Source organism: Mesoplodon mirus (genome assembly GCF_964341445.2).
Source record: "Mesoplodon mirus genome assembly, chromosome: 16".
In the NCBI taxonomy this organism is placed as follows: domain Eukaryota; kingdom Metazoa; phylum Chordata; class Mammalia; order Artiodactyla; family Ziphiidae; genus Mesoplodon; species Mesoplodon mirus.
The window spans coordinates 61,829,490-61,842,871 of NC_138992.1; the positions used below are offsets into that span (position 1 = coordinate 61,829,490).

At 40.9% G+C, this 13,382-nt stretch overlaps 1 protein-coding gene across 1 annotated transcript in view; it reads right to left on the reverse strand.

Annotated features, from left to right (window-relative positions):
• Positions 1–13,382, reverse strand: part of KCNB2 (potassium voltage-gated channel subfamily B member 2) — a gene marked incomplete at both ends in the record, with an annotated part of 367,631 nt that overhangs the window by 72,332 nt on the left and 281,917 nt on the right. The gene's annotated exons all lie outside the window — the stretch shown is intronic.

Here is a 13,382-nt window from a genome sequence, read left to right on the forward strand (position 1 = left end):
TTAGGCTTGTCTCTAGACTTGAAGAAATTAAAAATGGTGGCCACTTCACAAAGTTTTTTGAGTTTCAAATTTCTAGTGTTTCTCAATGAAATAAAATCCCAACCAAGCATTTTAACTTGGTAACAACTCTGATAAAGACAGTCTTTGGCCACAGTAGACATAAACTATCCCCACTTTACAAAGCATTCATGGGACATTAGGACGTCACCTTAATTAACAGAAAGATTTAAGCAGAACATTTATTTTAATAAGACTATGTAATGAACTTTCAAGAATTGGTCTTTGATTTGCTTTGTTTTTCAGGTCAAGCAAATTGGGATTTTCCCTTTGTTAGGGAGCATCCAGTCCAGTCCTGACATAGGAAGGGTCAGTGTCAAAACGAGACAGAGTGCCCACCCACATTCTGCTATGCAAAGACAACCTGGGCTCTAAGAAGCCAAGCCTCAATGCGTTTGCTTGTGAGCTATCGGGCTCGTCTGGTGAGCTTTCATCTCGCAAGACCCATCTCTGGGGAGTGGTGCTGCCATTACCTCTGAAAGGCTGCAAGACGAGCTAGTATGCATTTCTTGGCTTTAAATTGCATGGCTCTGATCAAATTCTTATTTTTACCCAAATTGCATTATAACAATGACATAATGGCTTTGAGGTTAGAAATATACAGAAAAATCACAATTTGTGAATTTGATCATTTTGATTTGTTTCCACTGGGGACATCAGCCAACGCATAGGAGCTCAACATTTATAAACGGCCTCTGCTCAGACAAGACAAGCACTTAAGCTGAAAAGGAAGAAAAGTCACTCTCCTCGTTATGGATGGTACTATCTTGAGAACAAATGAATGCACATAAAGAAAAAACCCTCCTGTGTCTTTCTAGCTTTTTGAGATGAGTTCAATGTGTGGATTCTTCTAAATTGGACAATTCACTTACTAACATACTTATCTGTGAGCAGCTGCGATATGTATTTGTATGTATCTGTATGTATTTGTGAGGTACTTTCATGTTATTGAAAAATAAGAAGACAGAGTCCTTGATTTGGAGTAGTTTATAATATACTATACACACACATACACAAAAGACAACAACCGGGGTGTAATTATAGGCAATACGGATAAGCTAATATCATAGAGTAATAACTATATGTTAGGATACATAAAAATTCTTATATTGGCCATTGGTTACCTTACCTGAGAATGATTAAACAAATAAAACAAAACAAGCTTACAACCACCAACAAAAAAACAAACAGTAATTACAGTTTGAAAGATGATCAAGCAATTAATACATGCAACAACATGCACTGAGAACCTACAATAGGCAAGATATATGATGATACAAATAAAAAGTTCTCTCGGGCTTCCCTGGTGGCGCAGTGGTTGAGAGTCGGCCTGCCGAGGCAGGGGACACGGGTTCGTCCTGCAGTCCGGGAAGATCTCACATGCCGCAGAGCGGCTGGGTCCGTGAGCCATGGCCGCTGAGCCTGCGCGTCCGGAGCCTGTGCTCCGCAATGGGAGAGGCCACAACAGTGAGAGGCCGGCGTACCGCAAAAAAAAAAAAAAAAAATTCTCTCAAACTTTTACTAACTGAATGCATAATCTTTCGGTTAGGTGGGAACCAGTTCCAAAGGACTCTCTAGAAAGTTCTTAAAGACCGCAAATTTTCAAGTATCTTCTAACACATTCAGTATTGTTTGTTTTCTATTGTATAAATGTGTTTTTAAATAGTGATAAAAATTTTATCCAAGTACCAGGTGGACTGAGTCCACAACGATATGGGGTGGGGAGAACATTATAATCACAGAAGACTTCTCGGAGAAGGAAGAAATTTTAAACCAAGTTTTAGAAGAAATAATAGACACCTACTGCTGGATTAAAGCAGGAAAGGCACTTTTTGATAGAAGGATGGCAGGAACAGAGGCTTACAGATAACAGCCGGGATTACGTCGGGAACAAAACCAGTCTGGAGCCCTCCTGAGCTTTTCGGCACATTCCCTTCATAAAGCTGGTAGCAGGGACAGTAAGCTGTTTCCCTGATTTGGTAAAGAAGGGACTTGCTAAGCAACCTCACCCCTCTTGTCCTTCCAGAAAGAGAGTATTGGCCTGGACACCGGAATGACAACAGAGCCTACAAGGAATTCTATGTGCAGATTTTGTCTGGGCTCTGCTGGTACAATTCTAACCGGTGTGCCTTTGGCCACATGGCTCCAGGGACAACTCTCTCTGGCAGCAGAATTATGCTTGTGCAAGAAAGCAGAGCTTGCATTTGCTCAGTGGACACAATACTGTCTCAGATGTTTGCACAAGCAGATTTTCGTTTTAGTCCCTAAATTTTGGCATTGTAGTAGGTTTTTTTTTTTTTTTTTTTTTTTTTTTGCAGTACGTGGGCCTCTCACTGTTGTGGCCTCTCCCGTTGCGGAGCACAGGCTCCGGACGCGCAGGCTCAGTGGCCATGGCTCACGGGCCCAGCCGCTCCGCGGCATGTGGGATTCTCCCAGACCGGGGCATGAACCCGTGTCCCCTGCATCGGCAGGCGGGCTCTCAACCACTGAGCCACCAGGGAAGCCCCTGTAGTAGGTTTTTTTAAAAAGTCAAACATGGACTCCAGCCTCTGTAAACCTCTTTCCATGGAATTAATTATTTCTCCCCTAATAAGACAAATCTAGAGCAGGTTATAACTGGCTGGCCCTGCATGCCCAGTGAGCTTTGCCTCTGGGTTTGTTTGTTTGGGGGGAATCTTAGTTCCCCAACCAGGGATTGAATCCGGGCCCTCAGCAGTGGAAGCGCAGAATCCTAACAACTGGACCGCCAGGGCATTCCCTAGACTTGGTTTTGAAGGGGGGACCTTTGTTTCTGGCCCCCATTCTTCCTCTCGTCCCTTTCATACTTACCGGTTGATCTGGGCTGCCAGGGACTCTTCACTGCTGTGCCCTCCATTTCCTGCCCCTCCTCTCCAACCTGCTCTGCACGGGCGCCCCATATTCTAGACCTGGACACCAGCAATGGCATGACCCCCATCTCCATCAGCCTACTTGCGAAGCTTCCCCAAATAAACATAAAACTAGATTGAAAACAGTGTTCTTTCTATGCACAGCTTCAAGAAGTATTCTCGAGGGTCCCATCCTCCAACCAAATGTCCACGCCCAAAGCCACATAGAGAGAAGTTTTAGAGCTGCCGGTGCCCAGTAAAGTACCATCAAAAAGGAGATGCCCCACTAGATTCCTGGAGTAAGAAACTGAATCAGTTAATTCACGTAAATGCTCCCTAACCAGTTCTGGAGGCAGTATGGTTCAGTAGTTGATAAGGTAGGCTTTGGAACTAGTCTCTCTGGGGTCAAACCCCACCTCTGCTACTAACCAGTGGTGTGATCTTGAGCAAGTTAGTAGCCACCTGTGCACCCGTAGGCTTAATGTAGGATGAAAGAGTTAATAGGTGTAAAGCACTTACACATAGCAAATGCTCAATAAGTGTTTGTTGTTATGTCAGTAATAGCTTAATCCAAATTACAGACGGAGGAAATGAGGTAAATTTCTCACACTTTGGCAGAGAGACGTCTGTGCTATGTGGCCTTTTGGTACCCTGAAGATCACTGCATGTGTGTGGCTACATCCTTCCTTGCCTCTGCTTAAGGGAACTTTAAAAAATTTTTTTAAATTTATTTTTTATTGAAGTAGAGTTGATTTACAATGTTGCGTTAGTTTCAGGTGTACAGCAAAGGGATTCAGTTATATATATATTTTCATATTCTTTTCCATTATGGTTTATTACAAGATATTGAATATAGGTCCCTGTGCTATACAGTAAGACCTTGTTGTTTATTTTACATATAGTAGTTTGTATCTGCAAATCCCAAACTCCTAATTTATCCTTCTCCTCCCCCTTACCCCTTTGGTAAACATAAGTTTGTTTTCTACATCTATGAGTCTGTTTCTGTTTTGTAAATAAGTCCATTTGTGTCATACTTTAGATTCCACATATAAGTGATATAATATAGTATTTATCTTTTGCTTTCTGACTTCATTTAGGATGATAATCTCTAGTTGCATCCATGTTGCTGCAAATGGCATTATTTCATTCTTTTTTTAAAAAAATAAATAAATAATTAATTTTTTTTGGCTCTGTTAGGTCTTCGCTTCTGTGCGAGGGCTTTCTCTAGTTGTGGCAAGTGGGGGTCACTCCTCATCACGGTGCACGGGCCTCTCATCACCGCGGCCTCTCCTGTTGCAGAGCACAGGCTCCAGACGCACAGGCTCAGTAGCCGTGGCTCACGGGCCCAGTCGCTCCGCGGCATGTGGGATCCTCCCAGACGAGGGCTCGAACCCGTGTCCCCTGCATTAGCAGGCAGACTCTCAACCACTGTGCCACCAGGGAAGCCCTATTTCATTCTTTTTTATGACCAAGTAGTATTCCATTTGTATATATATACACCACATTTTCTTTATCCATTCATTTGTAGATGGACATTTAGGTTGCTTCCATGTCTTGGCTATTGTGAATAGTGCTGCAATGAACATAGGGGTGCATGTACGTATCTTTTCGAATTATAGTTTTTTCCAGATATATGCCCAGGAGTGGGATTGCTGGATCATATGGTAACTCTCTTTTTAGGTTTTTGAAGAGACTCCATACTGTTTTCCATAGTGTTTCCCATCAACAGTGCAGAAGGAAGTGAACTTTATTTTTACTGTTTAAGCCAGTACACACAAACACACGCTGATTTCATGACCCCATTTGAGTTGAGACCTGCAGTTTGAGAACCACTGGCTGAGGGGCAGCTCTATACAACCGAATGCATTCAGTCCAGTCAATTTCCTCAAATTTGAGTCATACAGGAAATGGCTTCTCTCTTCCAGGACACTTGATTCTTAGTTCATTTCCACAAAGCCAGGTCCGTAACATTTTTTTCCTAATATACATTTAAAATCATTCATAAGGGATCTTAGAGAAACGGTCTGGTATTATGGAAAATATACTGAATGAGGGTGAGGGGGACCTGACACGTGTGGTCTGGTTCTACCTCCTCCAGTATCATGTGTGGATCTGAGTCAGTGCCTCAGTGTCTAAGTCTGTATTTTTCCATTTGTGAAATGAGCAGCTTAGGTCCTTTTCAGGTTTCTAACACTTAAACCTTGTAATTTCACCAACTACTGACATCAAAATTCAAATTTAATGGAACTATATGTGGTTTTTTTTTCTTTTTGGTAATTTCCAAGCCCTAACTTCAAATACTTTCCCATGAATTATTTAAGCTATTTGGATTTGGGCAAAAGTGAATTAATTGTCTTGCTGGTGTGAACTTGACCATTTGCCAGATAACTAGGCAATCTTTCCTTCAAGAATCATATTGGTTTATCACGCATTTGAGAAACATACTCATCTGTTCTTGCGACTAAGGCTTGATTAAGCAGAGGGCAAAGAAATGGACTTTGTCTTTTAATTTCCTTAATACCTTCGGGGTAGGAACAATGTCTTCTTTTAAAACATATTTCCTCAGACACCAGTAAAGGGCCTGCTTGCTATGGGACGCTGCTTCTCCAGGTACAGGGAACGACAGCTTTATAGAGGCAAATACAAACAAGAGTCAATCCTTTATTGGAAGGACTCTGGTCATTACCTGGCATTTAGGTGGTGTTACTTTTAAAACCCGGCAGAGAAATAGATTTAAAAAGAGCATCAGTACAGTGGCTAATAAGCACATGAGAAGATGCTCAACCTCATTAGCCATCAGGGAAATGCCAATCAAAACCACAAGATATCACTTCATATCCACCAAGATGGCTAGTATCAAAAAGACAGAAGAGTATTGGTGAGGACATGGAGAAACTGGAATCCTCATATACCGCGACTGGAAATGTAAAATGGTGCAGCCTTATTGGAAAACAGCCTGACAGTTCCTCGAAAGGTTAAACATGGAGTTATCATATGACCCAGCAATTTCACTTCTAGGTATTTCAGAGGAATGAAAACATATTTACAGAAAAACTTGTACATAAATGCTCATTGCAGCATTATTCTCAATAACCAAAAGGTGGAAACAACCCAAATGTCCATTAGTTGATGAATACATAAATAAAATGTGGTAGATCCATACAGTGGAATAGTATTTGTCAATTAAAAGAAATAAAATTCTGATATATGCTACATTAAGACTGGATCTTGAAATCATTATGCTATGTGAAAGAGGCCAGTCTCAAAAGACTACGTATTGTATCCATATGATTTCATTTATATGAAATGCCCAGAATAGGCCAATCTATAGAGATAGAAAGTAGATTAGTGGTTGCCTAGGACTGGCAAGGGAGATGGTGAGATAGAAGGGTGATGGCTAAGGGATACAGAGTTTCTTTTACGGGTAATCAAAATGTTCTAAAATTGACTGTGATGATGAATGCACAGCTCTGACAATACTAAAAACACTCAATTGTACATTTTAAATGGGAAAATTGTATGGAATGTGAATTATGTCTCAATAAGGCTGTTATTTGAAAAGGGCATCAAAACATTGAAAACTTATAAGAAAACAGCACTGCGTAATATCCCACACTAGCATTTTCAACTTTGTTTGCTGTCCCTTGATCCATCTCAGATTAGCTCCTTGATGCTTCCTCCTCTCTAAAATGGCAATAACCATAGCAAAACACTCTACCCTCTTTCTTCTTTATGGAGACCTGGTAAGACCAAGACCAAACGCTTTCATGCCCTGGATTCACGCTGAGATTTTGTTTTTTCCTTAGGAAACTCATGCTTTAAAAATTGGAGGCATTATCGTGAAAACCAAAGGTTTTAGGGCCCATCTAAGAGGACATTTTGCAGGAACAATTGTTTAGCATTTGTGTAATCCTATATCTGTGATGGAGGAAAACAAGATTGAAAGTGCCATTCTTGAAGCCAAGAGTAATTTACATGAGATAAAGGGTGCAGAAAACAGAGAACATTATTCCCTCTGGAGAGGTGCATTTTTTCAGGGAAAGTTACCAGAAGAGCAGCTCATACAGGTGTAAGACGATATGCACTCAGGAGGAGCAGAAGCCACAATAAAAGCTAGATTCCCAGGAGGTCCCATCCTGTAGTCGCTTTGCAAGGCCACTGGTAATCACAGTAGGTTCCAGTGGGGGAGCCTTATAGAAATACAGGGACAACTATCTTGAAACCTCATATACTGCCCACCTTGTTTCCAAATCTTTTCTTGATAAGCTTCATTTTACTAAAGGGCTATGAGCACAGTGTTAAGCTCTGGAGAAAAGCAAATTTGTGCTGCCAGTTTAGCTCTACAAAGTGGGAATATCCCTGTTCACTGTCTGTGCCTTAACACTTTAAAAATGCAGCTATGGAAAATAATCTAACAACTTCAATAAAAAAATGGCTAATTGCATATCAGAAAGTAAAGAGTTAGACTTTTTGATGATGGCCATTCTGACCGGTGTGAGGTCATTGTAGTTTTATTTATTTATTTATTTATTTATTATTATTATTTTTTGCAGTACGCAGGCCTCTCACTGTTGTGGCCTCTCCCGTTGCAGAGCACAGGCTCTGGACGTGCAGGCTCAGCGGCCATGGCTCACGGGCCCAGCCGCTCCGCGGCATGTGGGATATTCCTGGAACGGGGCACGAAGCCATGTCTCCTGCATCGGCAGGCGGACTCTCAACCACTGCGCAACCAGGGAAGCCCCTCATTGTAGTTTTGATTTACATCTCTCTAACGATTAGTGATGTTGAGCATCCTTTCATGTGTTTGTTGGCAATCTACATATCTTCTTTGGAGAAATGTCTATTTAGGTCGTCTGCCCATTTTCGGATTGGATTGTTTGTTTTTATGATATTGAGCTGCATGAGCTGCTTGTATATTTTGGAGGTTGATCCTTTGGAGAGGGTGTGGAGAAAAGGGAACACTCTTGCACTGATGGTGGGAATGTAAATTGATACAGCCACTATGGAGAACAGTATGGAGGTTCCTTAAAAGACTAAAAATAGAACTACCATATGACCCAGCAATCCCACTACTGGGCATATACCCTGAGAAAACCATAATTCAAAAAGAGTCATGTACCACAATGTTCATTGCAGCTCTATTTACAATAGCCAGGACGTGGAAGCAACCTAAGTGTCCATCAACAGATGAATGGATAAAGAAGATGTGCCACATATATACAATGGAATATTACTCAGCCATAAAAAGAAATGAAATTGAGTTATTTGTAGTGAGGTGGGTGGACCTAGAGTCTGTCGTACAGAGTGAAGTAAGTCAGAAAGAGAAAAACAAATACCGTTTACTAACACATATATATGGAATCTAAAAAAAAAAAAGGTTCTGAAGAACTTAGGGGCAGGACAGGAATAAAGACACAGATGTAGAGAATGGACTTGAGGATACAGGGAGGGGGAAGGGTAAGCTGGGACGAAGTGAGAGAGTGGCATGGACTTATATACACTACCAAATGTAAAATAGATAGCTACTGGGGAGCAGCCACATAGCACAGGGAGACCAGCTTGGTGCTTTGTGACCACCTAGAGGGGTGGGATAGGGAGAGTGGGAGGGAGATGCAAGAGGGAGGGGATATGGGGGATATATGTATACGTATAGCTGATTGACTTTGTTATACAGCAGAAACGAACACACCATTGTAAAGCAATTATACTCCAATAAGGATGTTAAAAAAAAAAAAAGACAGTAAAGAGTTAAAGTTGCTCCCTGATCTAAGCATTTTTTTTCTTGCAAAAATACTCTTCTTTTTATAAAATTAGTGTAGTGCTTTTTTAATGGACTTGATTACGGTCTTCTTTTAAGAGATATCTTAAAATTATAATATACATCTCATAAAATATTATTGGGCCAGTGCAATTTAACTTAGTGAATCTTTTTAACATATTTTAAAACATGTTCTAATTTTTAAAAATGGGAACTATGTGATTTTGAAATGTAACAATCAACATGTGGATTTATATGTCACCATTCTTTCTGCTAGTTCAAAGCACTGTATGTATATTATGACTACTTATGCATGTAGAAAGGTAATGAAACTAGTAAAATTCTCAGCTTTAACACTAAGGCCAAACATATAAGGTTTAACAACTTTTCCAATATAACTTTAAATGTCAGAGACTGAACCCCATCTGAACTCTAAAGGTTATTCTTTAAAGATCAGCTAAGATTCCCTTTTTTGATGGGCCTGGTGGAAAGACTGGGCACTGTGGCTTGACAGACCTGAGTTTATATCCCTTGCATACCACTTATTAGCATATAACCTTGGGCAAGTTACAAAACAACTCTGAACTTCAGTTTCTTTATTGCAAAATACACTGTTGGGAGAATTAAATAAGTTACTATATGCACAGGGCCTGAAAATCCTGTTCCTCAATAAATGAGTCTCCTTTCCAAGGTTACTGCACTTTGATAATTGGGTCAAACCCAGTCTTGTTTTTTCACTGTGATTAATGAAATCCTCTAATTAAAAAAAAAAATCTTCATTCTTCTTTACCCTTTCGTCTATTTACTGCCTGTCATCTTGCCCTGTGTTTTCCATTTCACATACCCACCTCCATCTCCAAGCAGACACCCTGCCATGCCTTCCCTGGTTCCAGTCATGTGAACTGATTGCAACCAACCATCTCTAGCACCTGCCATTTTAACATTTTTGTCTCTTTGTGAGCTGACCCCTGGGCTCCTCCTCAAACCTCATTAACTGCCATTCTAGCCTTTAAGTTCTACCCTCCACTCGTAATGGACTTCTAGTTCCTGGAAAGTCTAGCTTCTGGAAGCCAAGACCACCATAAGCTCTCTTAAATTTGAGTCTTCCACAAGCCTGGACTTTGTCTGGACTGTTCTGCCCCTTTCTACTCAACTGGCCAACCCCCACTCTTCCTTCAGGTCTCCCCTAAATAACCTTTCCTCTGGAAGGCCCCCTCTGACCCCCTGGATCAGGTTCCGGTTCCATCCTGTATCTAAAAGCTCTCGCACATTTCACCATGCCTATCACAGACTTGTTCAATGTCTGACTTCCCCTAGAGGCTGTATGCTCCTTGAAGGCAATGATTGTATAGTCCCAGGGCCCAGCACAAGGTCTGCACATAATAAGTGCTCCATAAGTATTTCTTGAACAAATGAGTAAAAAAATGAATGAAAAAAGGTTCTATTTCTCAATAAATACATGTCAGTCCTTGAACTAGGTGCAACAGATGAATAGGCATATTACAGAGACTCAGAGTCTTTCTATCCATATAGTTTACTTCTGTGTTTCCATACATTTCTCTTGTGGAGGAGGGGGGCAGGCTCCTTTGTTGAATCTCAGCCCCTCTGTGATATTAATAAGTTGATCAAGCGAGATAAGCTATAATGTTGGTTCTGGGAACAAGGGAAGAAATGTTGTTACTGGCAAAATATTCCAGCTGTTGGCTTCCCCTCTCCCCACTGAAGTGGGAATACTATCTTTCAGAATTTAAAAAAATGGTTGCATTGGACAGTGCTTTGTAACTGCACCCAGCTATCTCATATCATCTGTAGTTTTAGAACCAAGAAAAGTGATTTATGAAGCATAGCGGAATTCCTGAGTTTTTTCAAGTGATAACAGTCCTTAAACTATCTCCAGATATTATGTAGCAACTGATGGAAACATTTTGTCCCATCAGCACAGAAAGCCGAATTGGATCATTCAAACCTCTAAATTCTCAGACGGTTGACTCCTTCAGGCTCTTTTCAGTGAGGTCCACATCAGCTCTGTTCAACCTGTTCTCAGTGTTCCTGTGGTTGTTGCTGCCATTGTTGTTGCTGACCTTACCCGGACACTGTCTAGATCTGCACCGTCCAATGTGATGGCCGCTAGCCACGTGTGGCTACTGAAGACTTCACATGTGATGAGTCCAAATTGGGATCTGCTGTGAGTGTAAAGTACACACTAGATTTCAGACACTGAGTATAAAAAAAAGATAATAGAAAATATTAATAATTTTTATATTGTTTACACATCGAAATGATAATTTGTTGGATATATTGGGCTAAAGAAAATATATTATTAATGTTAATTTCTCCAGTTTTTTATTTTTTGGTTGTGGCTACTAGAAAATTGAAAATGTGGCTTGCATTATTATATTTCCACTTGACAGTGCTGGTCTAGATTCCTGGACAGTTGATTCAATGGGTCTGGAGAGCAAACTGACCCACTGCCTGCTTAGCTGTGTCCAATAACTAGTTATGCTAGTCCCTAGAGATACAGAGACAAAACTGATCATGGGTTTGCTTTTATGGAACTTCTAATCTAGTGGGGAGCTACGGGTATATAACTGTGTAATTTTAAAATCATGGAACATTCAACAAAGAATATGGAAAGATGACATTGGGGCATGGAAGAGGGGCAGGTTACTGGTATGGGATGGGGCAGTGAGAGGCTAGGAAAGGCTTCCTTGGGGAGGGGTTGTCTAAGCTGAGTGCTGATGGAGAGGGAGGGCCAGAAAGCCTGAAACATCATGGTGTGTGCCAATTTTGATGACAATGTTGGTGAAACCAAAAGCAGTCTGGAGGTGCTGGAATGTAATGATTCAGGGAGAAATGAGTCATGGAGGTGGAGAGATAGTCCAGTCTTGAAGAGCTCTGTATGCAAAACCAAACTGCAGTGCCAGGCATATTACCTAGGTCTTTCCACTCTGCCATCTTCTCTCCCGTCTGCCATATTACCTAGGAAGCTATGGTGGAGAAGAGGTTTTAGTCTTAACAAATGCAGCTGTATGATAAGGCTCTAACTGCTTTCAGTTGCCTTGGTGTGGGAGCAGTTCGAGATGGACCAAAGGGGACCTCTGCAAGGTACTAGAGGGACCTCTGAAAGGCACTGCTCTTGAGGGACTAGTGCGAGGGAGTTGGGAGGTGTTGGTAAGTCCCTACTGGGAAGGCTTCCTGCACCGCAAGGGGCGGGGGGCATAACCCCTTGCATGTGAGTGGACACAAAATACATTTTCATTGGCTGGAGATAACTCCTAGTTGAGTGACCTTCTTCCTTTTTTTCACTTCTGCTCTTAACCTTTCTGGGTTATTGCTCTTAGACTTCATCCGTGTCATCATCTCAGGCCCTCTAGCCCTACTTATGGACCTTGTTCCCTCCTGCCACAGTGGCTTTGCACATGCTAATCTCTCTGCTTGGAATATTCTTCCTTCCTCTACTTCCTCCTACTTCTCCTCCAGTGTCAGTTTAATGATCCCCCCTTTGGAAAGCTTCCTCTGAAAACTCTAGTTTGCCCGATGTCCACTCTCTTCACAGCATCTGTCACAGTTACATGGACTCCTTCTCTGGTTTAGATGGTCTCACTGTCTACATTGCAGGCATGAAGAGAGCGGACATTCTTTATGTTTCTGCTCACCAGGTTCTTAGAACAGTGCTTGGCATCTGGCTACATGTGGAGCTAATGAATGAATTCTAGTTCTTCAAGGCACTGTAAAAGTCTGAAAAAGTACTGGACTGGGGTCAGCCTTTACAAAACATCACAATCCTTAGGCTGAAAATGAACATCAAAATCTTGATTTTAAATAGTTTTCTTCTAACGCTTAAAAAAAAATAATGGACCATTGAATATTATCTGAGTTGTATTTGCCCAGTGTGCATGTAGGAACATGAGATTTTACTTTTTGATTTTATTTTTCCTGTGTAGGAAAAATGCATAATATTCAAAGGTAACAAGATTCAGTTCAGGGAATGACATAATAGCTTTCCTGATTAAGACGGACCAGTCCAAGAAGCAATTAGATGCTCTGAATAAATAAATAAATAAATATCCCATAAATAAGTAAAAATCTCTTAGGAATTGAAGCAAAATGGCCCTAAATATTTCTAATTGAACTGGGAGGAAATGTTGTAGACTTACAGATGAGTTGTCCATTTTTTTGTTTACACTAATCAGAGAATAATATCCCATAGTGAGAAGGGTGAGATAAGAAAGCTGAATATTGCAGAAGTGTCTATATACTTGCATGAAAAAACACCACTTAGAATTTTAAAATTAGTAGAACTCGAAAGCAACTGGGAAATTCTCCATTCAAGTCAGGCTTATGTGAAGGTGCAGAGAAGGATTTGTCAGCTTTGATGCACCCAAAAGGGGCATTTATAGCACATCTTGGGTGAGTGGGAATTGTAAATCCCAGAGAGTTACAAAATTCAGCTTGTTACCATTAGTTTTAGTAGTAACATTGCAGAGGGCAATAGCTAACATTTGTTTAATTCTTTCCAGGGTACAAAACACTTTCATAAAATATGATATATCTTGAATTCTCACATTCCCATGGGTCAGCTATTACTTTCATTTTACAGTTAAGGAATCTGAGGTTCAGAGGTTAGAAGGTATTTTAGTTCAGGTTCCTGAGAGGCAGAACCTGAGATGGGGATCCTTGTTCACTGATATACTGGCAGA